Source organism: Rhagoletis pomonella, unplaced genomic scaffold, assembly GCF_013731165.1.
Source record: "Rhagoletis pomonella isolate Grant_MI unplaced genomic scaffold, Rhpom_1.0 Rhpom_scaffold_00001, whole genome shotgun sequence".
NCBI lineage: Eukaryota > Metazoa > Arthropoda > Insecta > Diptera > Tephritidae > Rhagoletis > Rhagoletis pomonella.
The window spans coordinates 37928949-37955098 of record NW_023458555.1 but is presented as its reverse complement, the minus strand read 5'-3'; the positions used below and the strand labels follow the sequence as shown (position 1 = coordinate 37955098).

The 26150-nt window shown below is 35.6% G+C and overlaps 1 protein-coding gene across 1 annotated transcript in view; it reads right to left on the bottom strand.

Moving 5' to 3' along the window:
* LOC118745368 (sortilin-related receptor-like) overlaps positions 1-26150 on the bottom strand; it is a 994510-nt gene that overhangs the window by 604384 nt on the left and 363976 nt on the right. The gene's annotated exons all lie outside the window — the stretch shown is intronic.

The window sequence follows — 26150 nt, the reverse complement described above, 5'->3', positions numbered from 1 at the left end:
CGTTGCAAAAGTTAATGCCAGAAAAATCGTGAATTAACTTTAGAAACGTGCAGCAGCGAGTGATAAATCACCAAATGTTATTGCTGATGAAATAACCACTCAAGTATGAGGAAATACGTCTGTCGAGTTTCCTCGGTTTGCAGAAAATTATTTAGTGTCAGCGCCTTCGCAGTAAGCCATAACTATGAACACCCAAAACATTGAGTGAACTAGTTATCCATGAGCAATTTCAATTGTCTAACAATGGTAAGAATATTGAAGTATAATTCTTCTCATATTAATCGTTATATTTAGTTCCTCTCCAATTTGGGTGCTTGATGGGAAAGTTTTTTCAATACCTAGCTTATTTTAACGGCTTTACACTGTAAGTTGAGTTATTGTCGATAATAATGATGCTGGCAATACTGCAATCAAGTCTGCATCATTTGTGTACGTTTTTCTTGATACCAGAGGTATCTGTTACTAACTTCGTGGCTACTTCCATCGGGGCTGGGAAATAAGTATTTCCATATACTCATCTCTACGGGTGCTTTCTCTGTCATTTCACCCAATATGTTGTACGGTTTTTACACAGCATTAGGCTGAAAACATGTTGAGAGATGTTGATTGAGCTAGCATTCGTCCCTCTTGCTTTCGTGGATGCATCTTTACTAGCTTGATTCCTTCGCAGCTTTTTTCTACTCATAATGAGTTGAAACCTCTTATTGTAATGGTCACACGTCTGCCATATTTCCTATTGGAATTTGGAACTGCTACTATGCAGTCATTAACACTGAGCCAAGGACCAATAGCATGAAGGAAGGTTGGCATAATGACTTTCATCATCGTAATGGTAGGAATCAAGAGCGGTTGGGGAAATTTTTTAATGTTTTGAAAGTTGAGCGAGTAGCGTCGGAGATGATTTGAACAACTCAATGCTGGCCGTCTCTTTGCAACACGGAACCGCAAGAAATATTGCGATTATGATGAAGAGGCTGATAGTTTCGTGTATCTTCGTGGAGTCGCTCATAGTGTTTCAACGTGACCATTTATTCAGTCGTTTGAAGGTCCGTCAATAGTATAGGTGCAAGTATAGGTGCAATCTACCAAATTGTCCATTAAAACGTTGGAAACGCAGATAATTCGACATGTTTACCATATTTGTGCGAAATTATAGTAAATCTGCATCTTAACATTTTTAATAGGATGTCAGGATTGCTCTCAAGGAGATCGAAGAAATTAAGTAATGGAAAAAGTACGGTGCAACTGTACAATGCTACAAAACGATATGTTATGTAACAGAATAATTTGTGTATATCCTGATAATCTGCAGATGTAAAACATTTTTTAATTTTTTAATAAACCAGGGCATATGATTAGCACTAACTTATTAAATTCAACTTCTCTATAAAATTTTCTCCTTAAAATTTACCTTTCATATTATTAAATAAGCCAAATGAAGTATTTCGCAAATCCTCTCGGGTTGATATAACGGCTGTTATTTACAATATTTAGAACAGCACGAGGGGACATATAAAATATTAAAGCAATTGATTTTGTTTATCTTATATGTATATATTAGGTAAGTTTTTTTTATGGAAACAGATAATTTCTTACAAAAGTTGAATTTAAGAATAATTTAATGTTCATCCATACGCCCTGTCAGACCAATTAAACATAATTCTAGAATTGCAAGCCTTCACGACATATTTTTATTATAAACAAAATTTTGGAATGGTTCTTCAACGAAAAAATTTAAGTTTACAGGTAAGAGGTTTGCCGAAAATAATTATAATGAAATTTTTAAGACTAAAAATATGTAAGGTGAATTATACAAAGCCACAAATGTAACCGTTTTAGCGAACATAAATTTCCTTGAGTCAACGGAATAAAAAAAAAGGTTAGAAACCAATTTTTTATGACAGTCATAATTCAGTTGACATGGAATTTTTCATATGCATACATATGCAAATTTTTACCAGCAAATTTTGTTTTTTCGGAGTTCCCTGCGGGGACATATTTTTTACCAAATATTGACATTTTTATTGGTTGCTCATCCTTCCTCATATTCTCCTCATAGTTATATTTAATTTTAGAAGAAAGACATATGCCTAATGCACAGACATAGGTACGTACATATGTGTATACATACATGTAGCAAATTGTTTACATTCAGAAATCTAAACATTTTGCCAATCTATCCGAGTGTGTCCTATAAAATGTTTAGCTACATTGCCTTTAAACGTTAACTTTTAATGAACATAGCATTCACCTCTCTGTTCGTCTGCTCGTCTATTCATCTCAACACTTCTGCGGAAAATTGCAGTAAATAAACCAAATATCTGATTTTGCACTTCTACTATTTTGGCCTATAATCTGTTAAGTAATCAATAAGTAAATTGGCTGATTTTCGGTTCATGCATCCTTTAGTTTACACTTGATTGCGTACGCCCTTTTCAAAAGAGGCGTAACTCAAAATTCAGATGCGTAAATATAAATGCTTGTGTGTGTTTAGAAAACTGTTAAATAGGTATCCTGCTTACCGAACATGAAAATTATATAACTGCGAACAAAGGAAATTTCTATACTTAACTTACTTACTTAAAATACGGATGATAAATGTGATTTGAGAGAATGCACCTCGAGTGTTCGAGCCCTTAATGGGAAGGTGGCATAAGAAAGCTGGTTAATGTTATCCGGAGGACTTAGACCGCTCATCTCACACCGCTCAGTCGCTCATTGCATAACCCTAGTTCCGAAGTGGTTCTGAAAAAGCCGTGAACTTCTCCCGAAATGATCTCGAACAAGTCTTAAAACGGTTCCAAAATGGTCGCTTACCCGTCCCAAAATAATTCCGAACTAGTCCCAAGAGACTTGAACTAATGCCGAACTAGACCCGAAATGCTCTTAAAAAAAATCCTAAACTAGTCCCGAAATTAATTATAGTCGCAAAACAGTCCAGTTTAGAAATTTTGTTGGTCTGTCTGTCTGTATGTTTGTACGCGCATCACTCGAAAACTAATGTATGGAATTGAATGCAGTTTTCCCCGGTGTATTACTGGAAGGTTAACTTAAAATAAAGAAAGAAAAACAATAGAGAGTTGCCACCTGTTGGAAAATTTAAAATGAATTGATAAAATGAAGTAAATATTACAATATGGCTGTCAAAAGAAAGAGCTTTAAAAAGGTTTACAGCCGAAAATATTTTTGTTGAAGGCTGCCTCCTGTTTGAAAATTTTAATTTATTTCAATTCATACAATAAATTGAATATTGCGTTGTGGGCATCAAATTAAAGAGTTTTAGGAAAGTTTACTGTCTGAAATATGTTTGAGGAAAGAAGCAACCTGTTTGAAATTTTTTATTAAATTAAATTTATAAAATAAATTAGATATTACAATCTGGGTATCAAACAGCTTAAAATTACATTTAAGGCACAGTGAAGAACGCCGGGTATTTGCTAGTTTTGAATAAAATACAGTGCGATATTTTGCCCAGTTTTGGCTAGTTGTCTTTTGTTTATCTAATGTTTTTTTATTTTTTTATAAAAGTTTAGCTGGCTATACAAAAAACACCATATAAATTCATATTTAAAATTTTGTAAAAAATTACAAAATTTCGTAAATTTTCACCGAATTTTCAAACTTTTCAATGAGAACCTCTAGATAAAAGTTTGGTATGCAGTCTTTTTTCATTCTAGTCTAATGAAGTGCAAGTTTCAAGTTGCTAAAAAATATTGTTGATTTTTGAAAATTTTTTTGATTGAAGGTGTTTCACGATTTTTCCGTACAAAGTATGTTTGACAATTTTCTTTTATATGGAGGACGCTTCCAGAATTAAATGGGCTACAAAACTGCATTCCAAATTTTGTATAAAGATTATGATTAAAAAGTTTGAAATTTGGTTGAAAATTTGCGAAATTTTTATAATTCTTGTACAAAGTTTGAAATTTGAATTTATACGGTGCTTGTTGTTTAACTAGCTAGACTTTTATAAAAAAGTGATAAGCATTAAATAAGCAGAAGGCAAATAGCCAAAACTGGTCAAAATATTGCATCCTATTATTTTGTGGACAACTGTACATATACGATATTGTACGATATCACAATCATATAAATATTTCTTTTGCTATATTCTACTTTTAAGGTGTAATAAAATTACCGAGGAAAATATTTGTCGTAATTTCTAAGTGGTTTTGTGAACGCCTTTGTGTCGCAGTTTTTTTTTTCTTCTTTAAAGCACAATAATTTGCCGTTCGCGCTAGTCGCCAAAGTACTGCCCAGCCTAGCAAGAAATAATATTTTCACACACAAAAAACAATTCAACAAAAATGAGAAATGAACGCAAAAGTTCGTAGCGGCGCATGAAGTAGACCCCTGTGGATTGGGAGTAAAAAGGGTTAAAACTGCGAAATTTTTGCACAAGCGCTGAAAAACGGCAGCTTGGGGAGTAAGGGAAGCTGCAAAGGAAACAGATTATAAAGCAAGCCAAGCAGCGGTGGATGGCAGGAGGTGGAAGACAACCTTGCGCTCGCAGAACTAAAGACTACAAGTTTGTGTGAGTGCTTTGAGCAATTTCATTTCAAGCGATGTATGCATGTCTACAGAGTGCTCCTCACGTGAGCTATGCCTGCAGCCGTAACGTATGCAAAGAAATTTCTCAAACCAATCTGGGTAAAAAAAAAAAAATCTAAGACACTTCAGTAAAAGCATAAATATCAAATGTTTCTCCGGTTGCAACCTCCGCAAGGAAGTTATAAAAAAAGAAGAAAAAAACATAAAAATAAATTGCACTAAAATGAAATGGAATTAAGCCGACACCGGCGGGAGCAACTTCTCATTTTAAACTTGCAGAATCAACCTTGCCGCCACCAGATTTCCGGCGACGAGCTGTTTGCAAGCCTGACACACGCATCCGTTAGCTATGAGGATAAATTTTCAGTTTAACCTTATGCAAGTGTGAGTGCAAGTAGGAAAAGGTAACAAATGAATTATATGTGTTCAGTACTTCTGTGCATTGAGCCAAAATTAAATTTAACTGTTGGTTGCTATTCTAATATTTATGAATACAATTACATATGTATGTATATGTATACATATGTATATGTAAATACTTATATCTACATATACAATCTACACATAAGCAATATCACACCAGCAATAGCAACACGCCTAACCTTCTACACGCCACCTAAACATTCGGCAAAATACTTAGCAACAATTGCCGCAAGCGCACCAAGCACCACAAAAACTTCATTCCAATTAGTGGCTAACAATAATAAAAGCAAGAACTGCGGCGGCTGACGCGAACACAAGAAGGCAAGTGGCGGCGACATACCAAAGGGCAGCTTTTAAAATCTCGCGAAATTTCTGCACATTGTTTCCATTGTGTGTCATAATTTCCATAGCCACAAACCACTTTGGTGGCATAACATTTAGGCGGAACATTTGAAAATGGATTGCTCATAGAATGAAAGTTAAAAAGTGGTAAAAGCCACTAATTGCCATGAAAATGGAAAAGGATGGTTTTATTTTTTCAGAGCGACTTCTCATGCCTTTATCAATGTTGTTATCATCAATCAAGAAACGAATGAAAGTTTGTCATTTATTTTAGCCCCCACTGTTGAGAAAATTTAAAAATGCCTAGAGGTATGCAACAATTTTTTTTAAATCAAGTACTAGCCACACTCATACGTACACGTGCTAATCACACATTTATAGAAATTATGAAAGCAAATCTGAACGTACTTGATTTGTGCGAAGTAATTTCAGCGAAATAAAGCAATTACAGTTACTACAGTATTTACTAAGTGTTTTGGGTGTAGCGAGAGGCAGTGAAAAAAAATACCAAGGCACTGCGAAGATATTTTTCAAATCAAATATGTATTTGTCAAATACCTTTCGTTTATACCCGTATTGTAATAAATATTTGGCTTATGTAATCAATTAAATGTAATTACACTTTTCAAATAGGTTGCAACTGGTCTCAAATATATTTTAGTTTGACACCCATATTGCAATATATCGTTTGATTTATCAATTTAATTGAATTCGAATTTTAAAACAGATGGCAACCCTAAAATACTTTCGGTAGTAAATTTTCCTGAAGCTTTTAGGTTTGGTACCCATATTGTAATACATAATTTATCTTATTAATTAAATTATATTGAAATTCTCAAACAGGCGGCAGCTCCCCGCAAAGATATGTTCAGATATAAACCTTCTTAAGCATCTTTCTTTTGGCATCCATACTGGAATATTTCCTTTATTCTATCAACTTACTTAAACTCAAAGTTCCAACTATTGTGCACAAGGGTATTATAACTCAGTTTATATAGGCAAATGTATACATAAATGATCAGAATGAAAAAAAAAATCGATTAAACGGTGACTGTCTGTCCGTCCGTCAGGCTGTGCACACGATAACTCGAGTGAAAATTGTGATATCTTAACGAAACTTGGTACGTGCACTTCTTTTGAGTGTACCTCTCGTATAACTGTAGAAATACGAAAACTGCAATATTTTAGTAACTACTGAGGATTATTTACTCAGAATTAGTATTTACAATAAATGTTAGACAAAAAATTAGAATATTATACATTTTTGAAAAATGGGCGTAGCCACGCCCAATTATGAATACATGTGTATATCTTGGTAACCGCTCCACCAATTTCTTCCAAACTTGGCCTTGATATAACATACGAAATGGCCGAAATTTTTAAAATCGACAATAACCACGGTCACATCCCATATAACGGTAATTTAAAGAAATACGAAATCTTCGATAAATCGGTAAATACTGAAACTAATATATTCAAAATTGATGTTTGCAATAATTTCTTAGCAAAAAATACGCCACGATCAACTTGTACCATACATAAAAGCGAAAATTTGAAAATTTTTTAAAACGGACTAAAATTACGCCCACTTTTCATATAACGGAAAATTTCATAAACACTCAAAACTTCGATATTTCGAAATTTAAGCACGCTAATTTACTTAACAGAACCCCTTGAAAAGATGTAACATTTTTATGGAATTTTGGAAAATGGGCGTGATACCGCCCACTTATAACTATATAAGTTTATCTCATTAAGTCTAACTGAATATACTAGCAAATATGTGTGAAATAAATAAATAACCATGTAACGGTAGTTTTCGGAAAGATGAAAAAACAAAATTTAATACTTGCGCTGGGTAATTAGTGTTCGGCTTCGCCTAAGCTTGGACTTTTTTGCTTGTTACACTATGCGACAGTCAAAATCGGGATGGGATGAAACCAACGGGAAATGTTATATCGGTCAAAAACAAGTTATACGTGGCCCGGCGTTTCGCAGGGTCACGTCCAGGAATCGAGATATATCGATTTGAAGTTAGTAACTATCATATAGGGGAAATTGTCACCTTTGGTGGCCTCAGAGTCGGATGAACGTGGCGAGCGCTTCCATCAAGTGACAATGCCAATGGAAACGCGATACAAAGGCAAAAGGCTCGATTCGCTGGTGGCTGAAATTTGTTGGTGGTCGCAAAAGACGTACAATCCCGACAATGAAGATGAAGAAGAAGAATATACAATGGAAGTTTCCTCCGAGGGTAAGTCACACAAATGAAGTTAACTGACTGATTAAAAACAATTGATTTTTTCCAGATGAAGGCACATCCTCATCCGATACAGACTCTGAACAAGTGGGCGAACCACCACGCAAGAAACTAAAGGGCGCAAACAAACGAAAATAAGTTTTGCGTTCATCGATTTTTATAACCTATGTATCTATGTAATAACCTAATATTTACCTGTAATAATTTTTAATTTTACGTGTTAATAATAAATAATATATAAAAAATATTATCCAAATTCATTGAAACATAAAATCAATATTCTTGTCAAAATGAGATACCTTCACTTAATTGTGAATAAAAGCGAAACGCGTCCATCGATTTTCATGATCTATGTCTCATTTAGCTTAAAGGTTATGTGACTTTGCGTGAAAGTAATACGATTTTCCTTTTTTCTGTTTTGGATTATTTATGAATTTAAAAAATAAAAAAATTTAATATTTTAGGCAAAAATATATATTTTTTTTCATACATTAATTTTTACCGGCAAAACTGTTGATCATATAGAAAAACGTTATATGAACAGATTAAAGGAATTGTAATTTTTTTTAATTTGTTTGAGCAAAATCGAACTAGTGGTTCTCGAGTTATGTCAAAAAAAGACCACCAAAGGTGACAGCGAAACGCCGGGACACGTACAACTTCTTTTTTCCGATATAACTTTCCCCGGTAGTTTGAACCCTTCCCGATCACTGACCCCTACCATTTGTCTCACAGTGTTATTATTTAACTAAATAAAAATGCAAATTTAATTCAAAATCTTGAACTGATGGTTTTTATGTGTATCTCCCGATTCAAAAAAAAATTTATATTTGAGCTCGTTCCTCTCTATTTTTGGGTGAACATTATTTTAGTGGGTCACCAGATATGCAAATTCAAACAATTTCATGCCGTTATAAAAACAAATGGAAGACGAACATAATAGTTACTTAATATATTTTGCAGAGGCTGTACCCCAAAAAACTTCAGACTCACATAAATGAAGTAAAATAAGGCTGTAATAAAAATTGTGTATATTCTTAGCATTATACTTATATATACATATATATTTACTTATTTATGTACAAATGTCGTTATTTGTGTATCTCGGTTGCATTTTAATTTCGTGGTCTCAATTGTAATTACTTTTGTAAATAGTTCTCTTTTATTGTTTCTAAGCAATATTAGCTTTACTAATTGTACTACTGTGGTTAAAAATGGCTTAAACTTTTTCATTGTATCACCGTTCCCATTTAAGCGCATTTCCTTTTTTACAAGCTTTATTTCCATATTTCTCCGCCACTCATGCCAATTTTCATCTGAAACGTTTCATTTGCGTTTTATTTGAAAAGCCTACACCACTCATTCCCTTTGTTTGCAATTTAACTTTTTGTTTTCCAACTTTAATTGTTCCCTTGATGAAGTTTAACATTTGTTTATTTTTATTGCACTTAACATACATACAACTGTTGTTGGACAATGGTAAAAGTAACAAAATTTCTAGCTCCAAATTTTTGTGCGAATAGCAAATAAACTATAACCTTATATTATATTTGTTTAGTCAAAATAGATGGGCTATATCGAATTTTGTAGTAGAAAATATAATATAAAGGGTAAATTATATGCAATAGCTTCCCCAATATTGTTCAATTCACACAAATAAGTGCTTTCAAATTTTCACCAACGGAAATTAAATTTTTTATTTGTAAAAGCTATTAAGTAGAGAGCTGTTCACCAAATTTCAGCGACTAAGCACTCTATGGCTTGTAATACAATATTTCCCATACGATCGGAAAAAACCGTTGTTGTTCAGACTTGTCTACATGCTTTGAGGAATCCCAGCAGCTTAACCTAATCATCCGCTGCTTTATTTTCTTCGCCATATTTTCAATATGAGGCATTCAGAAGGCGTAAAAACCCCAAATTTTACTTTTTTGAACACTATTGACTTGGCTCTCGAAAACTAAGCGATTTTCCGACTGGAACTATTTCTTGAAGGCCTAGTTCCATTTTTATCTGCTTGCTAATGGGAAGAGATATCGTAAAAGTACACATAAGTGGAGTTAAACCTCGAAATAAGAAAACCTCATCCAAAAACCCAATTTCTACGTAATTTTCCTCTAACTTCCGCGTTGATGCCGCTGAAAGCCTAAGTCCAAATCATTTATTTTACTTAAAGAAGAACTTTCGAAATTCATTTTCTCTAAATATTTGAGCAGAAAATAAGAGGATACACGAGTACACACAAGCTTGTAAACATAGGATTTTTGTTCTTTATTTTTATACCCGAGCGCACTTGTGCACAAGGGTATTATAACTTTGTTCACATAACGGTTGTTTGTAACAGGCAAAACGAATCGAGATAGATATAGACAAATGTATACATAAATGATCAGGATGAAAAGAGAAATCGATTAAGCGGTGACTGTCTGTCCGTCCGTCCGTCCGTCCGTCCGTCCGTCCGTCCGTCCGTCTGTCCGTCTGTGCACACGATAACTCGAGTAAAAATTAAGATATCTTAACGAAACTTGGTACGTGTACTTCTTTCGAGCGTAGGACGGATGGTATTGAAAATGGGCAAAATCGGACAATAACCACTCCTACCTCCCATATAACGGTAATTTTCAGAAATACGAAAACTGCGATATTTTAGTAACTACTGAAGATTATTAACTCAAAATTGATATTTACAATAATTTTTAGAGGAAAAATAAGAATGTTATAAATTTTTGGAAAATGGGCGTAGCCACGCCCACTTATGGTTACATGTGTATATCTTGGTAACCGCTGCACCAATTTCTTCCAAACTTGGCACAGTTGTTGGCCTTGGTACAGGATACCAAATGGCCGAAAAGTTTTAAAATCGGACAATAACCACGCCCACATCTCATATAACGGTAATTTGGAGAAATACGAAATCTTCGATAAATCAGTAAATATTAAAGCCAATTTATTCAAAATTGATGCTTGCAACAACTCCTTACCAGGAAATACGTCTATAATAAAATTTTGAAAAATGGGCGTGGCACCGCCCACTTATGATCACATATATGTATCTCGGTAACCGTTCTACCAATTTGTACCAAACTCGGTATTTTTATTGTGCTTGTTACATAAAAGCAAAACGATGAAAATTATTGAAATCGGACTAAAATTATGGCTTTTCATATAACGGTAAATTTTAGAAATGCTTTAAACGTCAATATTTTGAAATTTAAGGATGCTAATTTACTCAAAATTGATACACCCCGGCTGACCGTGTAGCGGTAGCTTTCGGAAAGGTGAAAATCATATATTTAATATTTGCGCCGGGTATTTAATGTTCGGCTCCGCCCGAACTTAGACTTTCTTACTTGTTCTTTCTATTGCAGTTCACTGGATCTTCCAAGTAAATTTTTCACGCATTTTTGCACAGAAAACAATTTCTAGTGTTCATTTAAGGCTCGCGTGATTTTTTTTGTTTGTTTTTAAACAGAAATGCCAATACGCAACAACATAGAAAAATCAGCGCGTTGACCAGAGTCACCACAGTCTCCGCTGCAATATAAGCATGTAGGCACATTTTATATTACAGTGTGGGCATGTTGTATATATAAGTAGTAGAAGGAGAACACAATCTGTTTGTTGCTTACTTTTTCTGGTATAGAGACTACGCTTTTTGTGTGACCACAGAGTACCGAAATTCTTCCGCATCATCGAATAATCAGATATGCTGGGCAGTAGATACTAAAGTTCGACAATGCGTATACGTAACTATTGCAACTGGGGGCGAAAGAGGATGAAACTGGTGGCAGTAACAGCATATGTGAATGCTTCTTTTATATATTTTGTATTCTCCATTTGCGACATGAGCCGATTAAGTTGCATTTTTGTGGTTTTCCTCACAATAACGACAGTCAAAGGAGAAAAAAGCAAGCTGAATAAAAAACAAATATAGGACGATACATAGTGTTCCGACACACAAAAAGAAATGATACTAGTATAACACTACAATAGATACATAGGATTACAGATACAATAAGAGAAGGAGAGAGAGAAAAATACGCTTACGCTTCACCTGTAACCTAAAATGGGTGCGATGTTCAACGTAACCGCAATAAAGTAGGGACCCACATGTTTTCGATGCAACACAAATGCATACAAACAAGTCAGTTCGCATATTTTTGCACATACAGCGCACACACATAAACACACGTAGAAAAGCACCCGTATTTGCACACATAATCAAGTAAAGGAATTTTACGCATAGGGTTTCGTGGTTTGTTTTTGTCCAGCAGAACATTTCTCTGCCTACTTTTAGGTGCAAAAACGACCAAAAACTTTTGGCGTGATATCAGGACGTACAAAGGTAAAAATGCGGGTTTTATAAGGAATGACAATAACAAAAATTCAAATGGAAACTGAAATTGAGAGGGTTATAAAACAAGCGTAGAATAAGGCTGAGTTCCAAGTTGCATTAACACACGAATTGGAGCTGAGTTGCGCAAATTGGACATTTCCATCATTTATTGTTTAGAAATAAAAGAGGTTGATGCTTTGCATTAATGCAATTTGGAACTATATCCAGCAATGCCTCCTTAAAGGCTTTATTAACCATAAGCGCAAACGCACCGTTTCATGGTGAAAGGCATATATGTAGTTTCATACTTTTATATTAAACCCTTTCAGTACAAAAAATTAACCGCTGCATCTAAACATTTAAAAATTTGTATACCTTACTAACTACAGCATCGTTCGTTTCCAAAATGAAATCAAAAATTGTATAAAGCTCTTGCCTTTACCGTTATTCAGCGTCCATTACATGGGACAGTGGTACTCTAGTTGTTTGAAAAATTAATTGATCTCGTCCATTTTTATACATACCAACATGTTTTCTAAATGTTCTGAAATTGTGGTGAAAGTTTGCAAAATTTTTATAATTTTTGTACAAAGATTGAAATCTGAATTTTTTTTGGTGCTTGTTGCATAGCCAGCCAGACTTTTATAAAAAAAATGTTTAGCATTAAATAAACAAAAGATAAATAGCCAAATAAACTTTTTTGCGACTTTTTTATTTTAGAATTTTTGATTAAAACTATGTACTAAAATTTGTAATATGTTTTTTATTTTATTTTATGTTTTTTTTTTTAGTTTGAAGTTTATTTAATTTTTTCGTTTATTTATTTATTTTAATGTCTACTATTATTTCATATTTTTAGGTTTTGTTTAATTTTTTATTTCACAAAACTATTTTTTAATGGTATTTTGTTTAACTCTGCTTCACTTTATTTTATCAATAATATTTTTTAAGTTTTTTTCAGTTTATTTAAATTTCTTATATCTTCATTTTATTAACAAACTTGTTTATTTTATCTTTCATTTTCCATTATTTTATTCTATTTATCGTTATTTTTTATTTATTTTTTCAACTTTAGCTTAGTAAATTTTTTAAAGTCTGTATACTGTTATTTTGTACTAAAATTTGTAATATGTTTTTTATTTTATTTTGTGATTTTTTTTAGTTTAAAGTTTATTTAATTTTTTCGTTTATTTATTTATTTTAATTTCTACTATTATTTCATAATTTTAGGTTTTGTTTAATTTTTTATTTCACACAACTATTTTTTAGGGAAATAGATAAAATTTTCTTCAGTTTTTGTATGCATTGAATTTTTAGTTTATTTTTTAGTGAAATAGTTAAAATTGCCTTCAGTTTTTGTATGCATTGAATTTTTAGTTTAATTTCTATCTATTTTTTTGTAATTATTTGTATCTATTTTAATTTATTATATGCATTTTTTTACTTTTATTGGTATTTTGTTTAACTCTACTTCACTTTATTTTATCAATAATATTTTTTAAGTTTTTTTCAGGTTGTTTGAATTTTTTATATCTTCATTGTATTAATAAACTTGTTTATTTTATCTTTCATTTTCCGTTATTTTATTCTATTTATCGTTATTTTTTAGTTATTCTCTCAGCTTTAGCTTAGTAAACTTTTTATGTTTGTTTTATGTTATTAGAATTTACTTTGTATATTTGTTATTTATTTTAATTTATTTGTAACTTTATTTTAATTTAATTTGTTTCTCTTTGTTCCATTTTGCTCGGTTTGCTTTTATAAAATTTTTTTAGTAAATTTTTATTCAATAACATCTTTTTTTTATTTATTTTACTTTTTATATATGCTTTTAATTATTTTAATTTACATTTTTTATTTCATTTTTTTGCATTCAATTTAATTTATTCTTTAACTTTACTTTACATTATTGCATTTTTCTTTTTTTTTAAATTAGTGTTATTTAATTTAATTTGATTTTTTCACCGTTTTATGCTTGCTTGTAATTATAATTGTATTTATTTCATCATAGTTTTTTTTTGTGTTCTATTGTACATATTTTTGTTCTTAATTTTGTTTCATTTTAACGCAATCTCATAACTTTCTGCGAAATTACTTTTTAACAAATTTTAGTGTGAAATATCTTCATTTTTGTCCCAGTGAGTAAACTTTAGAATCTCAGAATATCCGCAGCTGCAAACTTTCGGGATCATTACTGTATTGTTGCATACCTTAAGGCGCTTAAGTGGTTACTTGCAAAACTTTCACTTAACCAGAATAAGTAAATAAATTAGATATTACAAAAAAATGCATCTTCAGAAGTTGGCATTTTCATTTAAACTATCCACACAATTGCTTGCCATTCCTCTTCAGAAATTGCTCTTGGCGCTATCATTTCACTTTCACTTGCTACTTAGCTACTTGTTCTCAAATTTAGTATAGCAAAAACTATAATAGCATAAAATGTGTCACTTTCCAATTGCCATCGCCCAATTTTTTGTCGCAATCCAATAATTCAATTACTTAGTTGCCTTTTCCTTTTATTTTTTCTATTTATATCATTGTACTCCCAGCGCTTTGGCAACACTGTCACTCGGCAGCGAACCGATGAGACAGCAGTTGAAATAACAGCAGCTACAGATGGAGCTGGCGTACTGCACAATTTTGGCAACAACCGTTTGCCTGCTTCTGTTTTTTCATGTCAATTTCAATTTATTTCTTTCAAATTCAGCAAAAACAAAGCAAAACTCAGCATGCAGATGGGGACGAAGCAAAAGCTTTTTTAAAACAAGCTGCATTCACCACTGAAACCAATGTGCCACAATATGGCTGCACAACAATGTGACAAAGTGCCACACCAAATTGAACTGGCCAAGCTTGGTGCATTAAAGTTGCATAGAGCTGCGCATCGTTGTCCTAAGCGTTCATACTTCTAGTCCCAATTGACCTGATAGCTATTGCTTGGTCAGAAATTGAAAGTACAAGCAAATATTGAAATTGATTTTTTGTCCTATCGTATTCGCTTTTCATACTTATGTCAACTAAGCGAATAAGTTTTTAGTAAATTATTATTTTTGCTTTTTTATGCAATTTAAAATTTATGGCCACAAATAAAACCGAAAATTGTGAAAATCGTAAAATTTTACTACAAATTAAAGTTGGCTTTTTAAAAGTAATTTCTTTCATCAGGGTCTAAAAATAAGTATACTTACACCTTAAGCTCTCGTTAGCTGGACATCCAAGACATTGCTGATATTATTTCAACAACTACGACCTTACCGCAAGAATTCTAGTTGCACAATGGCCAGTTAAAATTCCCATCAGCGGCGAGAGATATACCTTGTTTAGCTTTAAGAGCTCCTCAGACTGCTGTCGATCTACCCGTGTCCAGAAGGACATAGCCGTCTAGCATTGCAAAATTTTCGCATAGTTCACCTGACTAGATAGACTGTAGATTCACTACGCCCTAATTACAGATATTCCACTACCTATGCCCAATCTTTCCATGAGAGAATATAGGTGGTGAAGAATCCAGTCGGTCCCAGCAGGGGCAGTCTGAATGTTCTACTGACTCCAATTAGAGCTGATCTTTGCACTCTCTAAAGCTTCCTAGGCGGAGTGACCTTATCTAGTCCGCTCCATGACAGGAAGTAACTATACAATCAAACGGGTTTCATAACGATTATATAAAGCGAAGAAACCGCCATCGGCCACTACTCTCTCTTTTTGGAATAAATTTGTTGCCCATTCCGCTGCGACAATTATTTATGTGTAGCAAGCTATTAGTTACAGCTGATAAGGCCGATTTCGACGTAAAATGTATCCAGGGATTTAACGATCGCTTTAGGATGGACTTTATTAAAGGTCTCCTCGATGTCAAAGAAAGCACCAGCTGACCATCTGCGTAGGGCAACTGCCCAATAATTTCTGCAATTGAGTGCAGAGCCAGTTCTATCGATATACCCTTGCATGCTGATTTAGGGACAAATGCTCCTTAGCAATCCTGTTTAAATATTATGTGCAGCTCATTAAATCTTTGAAGAGTCTGTAACAGAAACGACAAGTGAGTTGGTTGATCTGTTTACCCGGAGTATTGAAGGGCTAAATGAGTTTATCGCACACAGTAAACGGTGTTCGCTTAATAATTTTAAGGTTCTCACATTTCCTGCCTATTCCGGATTACTTGGAATAATTCAAATGCTCCTCGATGATGATTGCCCAACTTCACCCTTCGTACATCAAATGCATCGAGAGGATAGGATTTCTATGGAGACCATATCGAAATCACGAGGGTAGCTGTCACTGTTACTTTATGAAATTCATAAGTTTGTGGCGGTTATTTTATACGATTTTTTCGAAGCTCCTTCAAGACACCCGCTAGGCTCTTGCAATCTCCGAGTTATATATTCCAAGCTAAATCTTAAACAATTTTGAGTGGGAGGCTAACCGACCTATTCACGCTTAAAGAGTATACTTGTAGCTCTAGTTCAGAAAGTCCTCTTCTCCTAGCGCGGCTCGGCCTTGTTCATTGTACAAAAGTTCTTATTCACGACATGCTGAATAGCCTGATGAAATTGTCAATCGACAGCTTCTTGGCAGCCCAAAAAACTAAAAATTAACTACTAATTATTCTCCAATTCGAATTTGAAAGATGGATGCCAGTTCTATCCGAATTTTTTTCAATATTCGGTTATTACGAATATTCGAATATCTAATTAGAAAACCGAATATCTGTATATCCAAATATTCATAGCTATAACAAAACGAAAGGATACTAACCGGATATCTGGATGAACAAGGGACTGGGAGTTCTATCCGGCTTTTTTTTTAATATGTGGATAATCCGAATATTCGAATATCTGTTTAAAAAGACGAGTATCCGAATATCCGCAACTGTACCAAAATGAGCGCATATTTACCAAGTATTAGGATATTCAAATAACAAAATGAACGGATATTATCTGGATATCCGAATAACAAAATAAACGAGGACTGGGATTTTTATCCGGATTTTTTGAATATGCGGATAATCCCAATATTCGAATATCTAATAAAAAATGCGTATTCGGATATCTGTGTATATAACAAAATAAACGGATTTTAACCGGATATCCGGATAACCGCGTTTTCGAATCTAAAAATAGCAATTCTTGGTGTATTATTGAAATGTTGTTTTATTTTTTTACACTCAGTAGATTCAGTAATTTTGAAAAGAATTTTACGAATTCATTCAAACACTGCTTAGAATATGCGGATAGCCATATGAACCGATATTAACCGGATAACAAAAAAGAAGGGATATTACCGGATATCCGGATTTTATTCCCATAAACACACGAATATACGTTTATCCGAAAATGCGCGTAGCCCCTGTTCTAAATTGAACCCATTTCAACTGTGGCTGGTTACTAATAACATATATATGTATATGGGCTTTTCAAATATCAAATGCATGTGCAACACCACAAATCTCAAGTCAATATCAAAGATAAACGTCCAAAGGCGATACCGAGCTTTTTTCACACATAAGTTACACAAATAGGAAAAGTGCAAGCGTTAGAAGAGGCATAAAATAGCACTGTTTCATTGCTATTGCTGCTGTCATCCGAATTCATTCGCTTTGTAAAATTCACTTTGAATGCATTTGACCCTAAGCGCGCGCACACAGAGTAAGAGAGAGAGGAAAAGCGAGGTACACCAAAGCCAAGGGCTTAAAAATCGTTTTGGTACAGTTAAACGCTGTTTTGCTGTTTTCCCTATTTTCTATACGTTTTGTGCAGGCGAAAGCACTTGTTGTTTAGGACATTGATACTGCTTTACGGCTCTTCAATGTTTTTTTTTTCTTTTGTTACCGTTGCTACCGAAAAATGCGTTTCTTTGACAAATGCGTTATCTCTACGCGCAAACAAGCTAGCAAAGGCGCACTTGGCCGATAAAGCTTTCAATGCCAAATTTGTTTGCTTGTGTATTTGTGCGGACTGTTTTGTGCTTCGTTTGTGCGTTCTAAAATATCAGAAGCATTGTCCATTACAAGCACGTGTAGCTGATTGTTTTGGGGCGTGGGGGTGCATGCAGCCGCAAGTACATACAGTTATGTATATATACGTTTGTATGTATATATGTATGTATGTATGTGTCTATATAGGCATCGAAGCTTGATTGTTGGATTTGACATTCATTCGAGCCGCCTTTGCGCAGTGAAGTGTAGTCAAATCTCTTTGGTAACATTACAAGTCCAAACTAAACGCACACACGCGCGCTCATACACTCCCACATCAATGAATGGCCCAGTGGTACTCGCATATGTGTGACTGTTTATCTATGGCAGTGGTAATGTGTGCTTTGAACCGCTACGGTTCTGGCCGGTTTGTTACAAGGATTCAATGTTACTCTTGGGTATAATAGTTTTAAAATGGCCATTATCATTTCTGGTACAAAAGCCTGCAAATCGTGTTTGAATTGGAGATGCCTGCTGGCATACATATAAAGCCGCACATGCACACATTCATATGTAACTGCGTGCTTACATGTTTGTAAGTAAGTATGTACGTACATCCTGCAGTAAAACTGTCAAATATTATTGTTGTTAGTACCTACAAGCTAAACATACATACATACACACCAAAACTGATTCATGAGCCCACGACCAGAGTTTACAGCTTTGTTCTTCCTGGTCGCTTTTGCAGTCAGTGGCAACAATATTGATTGTGTTGGCATTACATAATACGTATGTAGCTTGTTGGAGCGTATCAAGTCAAGTGTCAACGAAGACAAAGAAGTGTAAATTAGTTTAATGCAAATAAAATGAATTTCGGCTGTTATTGTTGAGCAAAAGGCCCTAGTACAATGTTTAATTTGCTTTATAAATACCCTTGAATAAATATTAATTCACTAATTTTCGATGAATCCAGGTGTTGAGAGCAGGCTATGATTCATATCCTGCAAGTGCAGTCCCTGCTTTTACTGAATATGGAAGATTTACTTAAAGAAAAACATATAAATATTTGTATTTGGCCTTTACACTATTGGTGAGTGTTTGGCCCAGATTCTCCTCAAATCTGTGGTGTGCGTCTTGATGTTACACAAATGGAGACAACTGCAGTGTGAAGCTGCCTGCGAACTGAAAAGAGATTTTAGGAGAAACTTTGTCAATGCGTATATGAGCAAATCTCATGTGTTTTTTTTTTACTGTGACTCGCTTTTCTCAGCAGAAAAAAACGGATTGATTTCAATCAATGGAGTTCCAGAAAAAAGTGCAATATAAATCGAGTATTTGAAAAATTTTAGCCTTGAAACGTTTATTTAGGCGAAAAGGGACCGAAATTACTAATTTTTTCATTGTCACTCGAAAAAATCATTTTTTTTCAATAACTTTAGGAAGTTTTCAAAGAGAATATTCATATTAGATGCAATGAAAGTTGGCATTAAATACAACATATCTGTGAAGTTTCAAGAGTCTGCCACCAAATTTTAAAAAATGGCAGCTATTTAGTAATTTTTGAAATTTAACGTTTTTTTTTTCATCTTAAAAGTTTCAGATATGTACTTCAAAATTTCAACATTATGCAGTGAAAATGTTGTTTTTGACAAAACGAACTAATCTACAGTAACAAAGCTATTGTGCCACCAAATTAAAAAAAAAATCCAATTTTACAATTTTTATTGGCACACTCGAAACTCAACGTGAAATTGTTATATATGCAGAAATTAGAATATACATTCGTGAAGGATATTGTAGAAAAATATTCCACGTCAATATTTAATAATATGACTTTTAAGTTAAGGTGCACGAGTTAACGTGTTAGCTGACTGTGTGTGGTGCTACATGTGGGGTGTACACGTTGCATACAGAATTTTGTTATTTTCAATCTTTTTAGTACACATTTTTTTAAGATTTCATATAAATACAATTTCGCGTTGAAATATTGTTCTTCATTCGAAACTGAATATAATATAATGCCTTATCTAAGATAAGTGTGCCATTATTTTCAACAAAACCACGTTTTTTTCTAAAAAATATTCGCAAGTTTGCAATTTTCGTGGTCGGGCTATTCTTGCGAACAAAAAGGCACTGTGTTAGTGTGTCTTCTAACGGTGAATTATAGTCAAGCACCGCTGTCTGGTTTTAAACAGTCTTTTCAGGTTTCTGGGTTCTACTCTGGATGACCTGTTTCTTCTAATATTACTCGTGGAAAATAATTTTATAGCAGTACTCGGTGCACAAATATGGACAATGAGAACATCCGATGAGGCGGCTCTTGGAGTATTCGAGAGAAAGATTTTGCGGAAGATTTACGGGTCTTTACGCTTTGGCGACGGTAGGGAAAAAATGCTTCAAAAACTTCCATTATAAAGGCGCTAGTGAGGTTGGATACTTAAGGCAGTATAAAAAGAATTGCCAAGGGAAATACATTTTCTCTACATATCGATCTACTCGCAGCAAAGGCACTCGACAAAACTGCGTTTTTTGCTAAAAATTTTATTTACTCGCACAAGCCAGAAATGTGATTTCTTTATAAAAAAGAGAACCAATTTTGAAGTAAATATGAGTGTTTTACTCTCTAGAAAATAATTTATGCAACCTCACATACGCGGTTTGGCATTATCTTGATATGCGGTTTTGTACTTTAAACGACGATATGTATAATTTCAATCAAATGCACATTTCATCATCTTAATGAATACAACCAATTTTCCGGTGGTCTTTGTAAAAGCCACAATACACTTATCTTTAAGGAAATACTCACGAGAAGGCACAGTCGAGCCATTTCAGTACTGACCCACTCGAATAAATGTAAAACGTGAAATTTCGGCAAAGCCTTGACAAAGACATTACGAAAATGCAACAATAACAATAACAGGAATAATAATAGTAACAACACGAAAAAACATAAAATTAATTTCACTCATGATAAAGGCCAAGAATAACAATAGCAGTTGCAATAGCCGCAAAATTATATAGCAAAATAGCAAAATATCCCAACGAAAATTACGAAAATTTGCAGCTCATTCGATGAAAATTCAATTATGCCAATGTCAACACACACAAAATTCATTGTATTTCTTGTCTCATCACCGATGTTATTGAAAAAAATGAAAATAGCCAGATAGCCTGCAAATTGTTGATGAGCCAAAGGTGAGGCTGAGAATTTAGTACGTGCAAGAAGATAGCAGTTGCAGCTGAAAAAACAACAAAGCAGCAAATGGCAGCAATAAAATCAGTAGCAATAGGAGAATGTCTGGTATGTTATATGACTAGTAATATTTATGTATGTGCGTATACATGTCTGTATATTATAGGAGAACAATAAAGATCGTAAAGCAATCTTGTACTGACAGGCAATTGGTCAGTCAATCACTTTAGTCAGCCACAATGATGAAGTCACATTTATTCACTAATACAGGAGCATACACTGTGTGTAACTGAGATAAGGACGCGGCGCCAGGTGTGGTAGGTAATCGATGAGAAAATGGAAACAGTTAATGTGCATACATACATAAGAACTTTGCTTTGTTGTTTCTTGCGGAGCGGAGAGTTCGATCAAAAACCACTCAATATTGCTTTCGATTATTCTCAAACTCAGTGTGGTTGATACACAAGTTTGGTAACTGTCTTAGACTTCTGTTGCTTGGGTATATGCAGTCTACGAGTGTAAGCTCAAGTAGTCTATTTATAGTGAAGAAAAAATAAAAGAATATGAAGATAAATTACAAAAATCTGTTTTGACAGGAAATAAGACCGATAACAAACAGATCCCATCACCATGACCCCAAAAAGTTTACATACATTGGTGCACAAACGTCACAGGTATGTAGGAAAGAATAAGTGCAGGTGCTTTTGGAGCCGGAATTAGACTTAGTATTCTGTAAATGGCCCACCATCTTTCAGATTGATATGCTAGCAATCTCGAACTGAGACAATTTATGCTTTGAAAAGTTGTTAAAAACCTCGTTTATAGTAATCTTTTCAGACTGCCAACCAGGGCCCTATCCAAATGTATGATCATCCTTACGCTCTTAAAATAAGGTAAGGTTTTACAATCTTCAGCTCTTACCTGGGAAAAGCATTATAACACAGGCGATTGAGGGATCGAAGGGAATCAAATAAGTAACGCTGTGAGTACCATAGACAAGACAGGCTCTTTGGCCACGACCTCACAGGAAAAGAGTAAATCTAGTAATAATCTAGTAATAAAAAAAGTAAAGAGAAGGGCGCACCCTGGAAACTAGCTGGCAGTAAAATGTAATAAATAAGCTTTAGAACGCGGCAAAACCAACGGCTCGAGATCGTCAATGCTGAGCCCAGGAGTTCTTGTTAAAACCAGAAACGGGCACTTTATGATAAGGATTACATTTCGATTAGATTGCTTTATTGTAATCCTTAAATTATGTATATGCGATTCTCCTTCTTATTTCGCTCAGTAAACGCCAAAGCGATTTTGGCCAAGTTCAACAAAGCACACCAGTCGTTTCTCTTCTTTACCAACTGACGCCAATTGGAACTGCCAAGTGAAGCTAAGTTCTTCTCCACCTGATCTTTCCATCGCAGTGGGGGCCTCCCTCTTCCTCTGCCTCCACCAGCAGGTTCTGAGTTGAATTCTTTCAGAGCTGTAGCGTCGGTGTCCATTGCAACGACATGGCCAAGCCAGCGAAGCTGCTGTATTTTAATTTGCTGCACTATGTTCATGGCATTGTAAAACTCATACAGCTCATCGTTCCATTGTCTGCGGTACTCGCCGTCGCCAATGCGCAAGGGCCCGTAAATCTTCCGCAAAATCTTTCTCGAATAATAATCCAAGAGCCGCCTCATCGGTTGTTGTCATTGTCCACGCTTCTGCACCATATAACAGCACGAGCGTGATGAGTGAGTGAGTGTGATTTTCGTACGTCGAGATAAGGACTTTACTCCTGAATTGCCTACTCAGTCCAAAGTAGCACTTGTTGGCAAGAGATTCTGACATCACTATCGGTGTTAATACTGGTTCCCAAGTAAACGGATTTCTCTACTTTCTCGAAAGGAACGAATGCTCTGACTGTTTGTTTGATGAGAGGAGATACTTCTCCTTGTCCTCATTTATCACCGGACCCATTCGCTTTGCTTCCTTATCCAACTTGGAAAAGGCAGAGCAGACTTCGCGGTTTTTGTTACCGATGATGTAGATGTCATCGGAATAAGCCAGCAATTGCACGCCATTGTAGTAGCGGTTCAGTTCTGCAGCTCTTATTATCTTCCACAACATCAGATTAAAGAAGTCGCATGAAAGAGAGTCGCCCTGTCTGAAGCCCCGTTTAGTTGCGAACGGCTCCGAGAGGTCTTTCCCAATTCGGACGGAGCTGGGGGTATTGCTCGACGTCATTTCACATAGCCATATCAGTATAGGCAACTCCTTTTAGTGCTGTCGAAAGCGGCTTTAAAGTCCACAAATAGGCTGTGAGTGTCGATCCTTTTATCGCGGGTCTTTTCCAAGATTTAGCGTATTGTGAATAACTGGTCTATGGTTGATTTGCCAGGTCTAAAGACACACTGATAAGGCCGAATCAGTTCATTGACGGTGGGCTTCAGTCTTTCACACAACACGCTCGATAAGACCCTGTAACCTATGCTTAGAAGGCTGATCCCGCGGTAGTTGGCGCGAATGGCGTGGTCGCTTTTCTTGTGGATTGGGCAGAGCACACTTGAATTCCAGTCATCGGGCAGGCGTTCATCTGACCATATTTTGCATAAGAGTTGATGCATACACCTCATCAACTCCTCGCCGCCGTACTTGAATAGCTCAGCTGGCAGGCTGTCAGCTCCAGCGGCTTTGTTGTTTTTCAGCCGTGTTATTGCTATATGTACCTCGTCATAGTCAGGCGGTGGAACGTCACCTCCGTCATCATCGATTGGGGGCTCGCGTTCTTATTCTCCACAACTTTCCGTGCTGCTACCATTTAGGGGGGCGGAAAAGTGTTCCCTTCATAATTTAGGTACGTTCTTACCATCGGTAACTTGGTCGCCATTGTTGTTCTTACAGAAGTTCGCCCTGGTCTTGAAACCTTTCGTAAGTCGCCTAACTCGCTGGTAAAATTTTCGGGCATTCTTCCTGTCGGTCATCATTTCAAGCTCTTCGCATTCACTCTTCGTACCAGTTGTTCTTTCAGGCTCGCTGAAATCCGCCTACTTCTTCGGCGGCGGTACTTAATGAGCGGGAAATGTGCTTCCACTGCTCGCATATGTCGGTTTGTTGAAGAGTGCTCTCTGAGCGCAGGTGTGAGAGTCGAGTAGCGAATGCATTAGCTGTATGTTGTGATTGCAGCTATACGATAAGCTTTCCTTGCATATTTGGGCGCACATTTTTTGCTGCACAGAGGCGGGTGCCTATCTTGGCTACAACAAGATAGTAGTCCGAGTCGATGTTCGGGCCTCGGAGTGTACGTACGTCTAAACAACTGGAAGCGTGCCTTTCGTCTGTCATAACATGATCGATTGGGTTTCTCGTTTTTCGATCCGGAGACAGCCACGTATCTTGATGAATCTTTTTATGCTTAAACCTAGTACTGCGTACTGCCCTGTTTCTGCCCCGGCGAAGTCGATCAGCCTCAGTCCGTTGGCGGACGTTTCGTCTTGTATGCCGAATTTCCCGACGGTGATTGCAAAGATTCCTTCCTTGCCCACCCTGACATTGAAGTTGCCAAGCACGATTTTGATATCGTGGCGGGGGCAGCGCTCGTACGTGCACTCCAAGCGCTCACAAAAAAGATCCTTGGATATCTCATCCTTTTCTTCCACCGGGGTAAACGACCGGAGTCTCCCTCCCACCACAAATCCAACACTGAATTCGCGCTCCTTTACATGACAGCTGTAGTAGACGTCGCAAGGCCCCAGGCATTGTTTGCCTTGTCCCGTCCAACGCATTTCTTATATGGCGGTGATGTCAGCTTTTGTCCTTACGAGGACATCAACCAACTGGGAAGAGGCACATTCCCATTAAGTCCGGACATTCATAAAAAGGGGGTTCTCACGCAAGGCTTTGTTCCTCTTTTTCATTGGATCCTATTTTTACGTGATGGGTCCCAAACTCAGCGCACAACCCATTGCTGGCATGGGGATGGTTGCAACCAAACACGCGTTTATATAGCGATCCGCTTGCTCCGAGACAGACAATCTGTGTCAAATTTGAGAACATTGAATCTACACTTTACTATTAAATTCAGGCATTTTAAGAGTACTGAAACTCATATACCAAGCATTCCAGCTATTGGTTGTTACGCAAAAACCTTTGTTCACAGGCTTAAACGCTTCCGAGCTGCAGACATTTTACTTGCCACTGATGCTACTTACGACTAAATCTACAAAGCAGCTTATTACGACTCACCGACGACAATTTGACTAAGTGACTGAACGAGTGACATGCATGATTGGGTACGCCGCTAAGGGATTCCCGTTATTTGCTTAACAATTTTCTTAAGCCGTTATGTGTTTGTCTTTTTTAATGCTTTTATCTGGCTGTCTATAAATCGAAGCAATTTTCGAAATGCCGACATAGCAAAGCAGCACATAAAATAAGATGGCAGACAACTAAAACGGAAAAATAATCTCAAATCCAGCATGCCTACATACACGCACGGGCACACGCCCATATGTATGCCTCTTGCTTGCGATGGGATATTTTATTCGAAGCAATAAAAATAAACTTACTGTAACGTGCAGAGATAAAGTGATAGAGGTACAAACACACACACACACCCAAACAATTAAATATGTTAGCGCTTGAGTAATACTTCTTTTTGGTTCTTCCTCCATTTTTTTCAAGTAAGTAGTACTTCTTATTTTCATTTTCTGAAGATTTTAAAATCAATGCAGGATAACAATTTATAAAATGAAAATCGAGTTGATTTTATCCTTTACGCGCGAATGCTATGCCATAAACAGTAGTTGACAAAGGGATGGTGGCAGCGTAGTCAACAAAAACAAAACACATTCTCATAGAATAAACTGCAACATACTTGTACTCAAGTGGAACGCTGAGATTTAATTTATTTTATTTTGTACTCCCGCGTACAAATGATTTCAACAAATCCCTAGCAAAAATCGTTGTTTTCTGCAGGCAAGGCAACAAATTGAAGAGGGCGGCGGTAAATGTTTGCTGAAGACGCAAATCAAATCCCATTGATTCCAATCGACTCATACGAATTGTTTTGATTGTTTTGAATATCAGCCATGCGAAATTCGCGTCTGTACTTAAGTTGTGCGTGAAGCATCAATTGACAAAAAGGCGA